We start from the raw sequence: 452 nt of genomic DNA, 5'->3' as shown, positions 1-452 counted from the left end.
AGCAGCAGCAGCAGCAGCCAGCAGACCAGTGTGCTACACTGTGATCTAATTCACTTTAATAGATACTGGCATGCATGCTATTCTTGCAGTGAAGCGTAGCGACAATAACATACACTTCACTCACTTTAACTACATGGAAGTACCGTTATTGGTTTACAAGCAGTCTAGTAATAATATAACCAGCAGGAAACTTTATTTGGAAAAAAAATACTGCACTTGGACCACCGAGTGCACACATTGTGTCGTCCAACCACCCCGGGGCTTTAACTGTGTCCTAATGCTCCCACTGTTAGCCAAATATTAAACCCAGCACGAGCTCCCCCAGGCATGTTAGACCGGATTTGCCCTGAAGCAGAGAGAGACCACCAGAACAGGGCTGAGAGACCAGACTGCAGGTCTACACACAGGAGGTGGATTTAAAGCTGTAACACACACACACACACACACACACA

Source organism: Morone saxatilis, unplaced genomic scaffold (assembly GCF_004916995.1).
Source record: "Morone saxatilis isolate NCDOM2014 unplaced genomic scaffold, NCSU_SB_2.0 Contig18, whole genome shotgun sequence".
In the NCBI taxonomy this organism is placed as follows: domain Eukaryota; kingdom Metazoa; phylum Chordata; class Actinopteri; family Moronidae; genus Morone; species Morone saxatilis.
The sequence above is the reverse complement of the archived record's forward strand: the minus strand, read 5'-3'. Positions refer to the sequence as shown.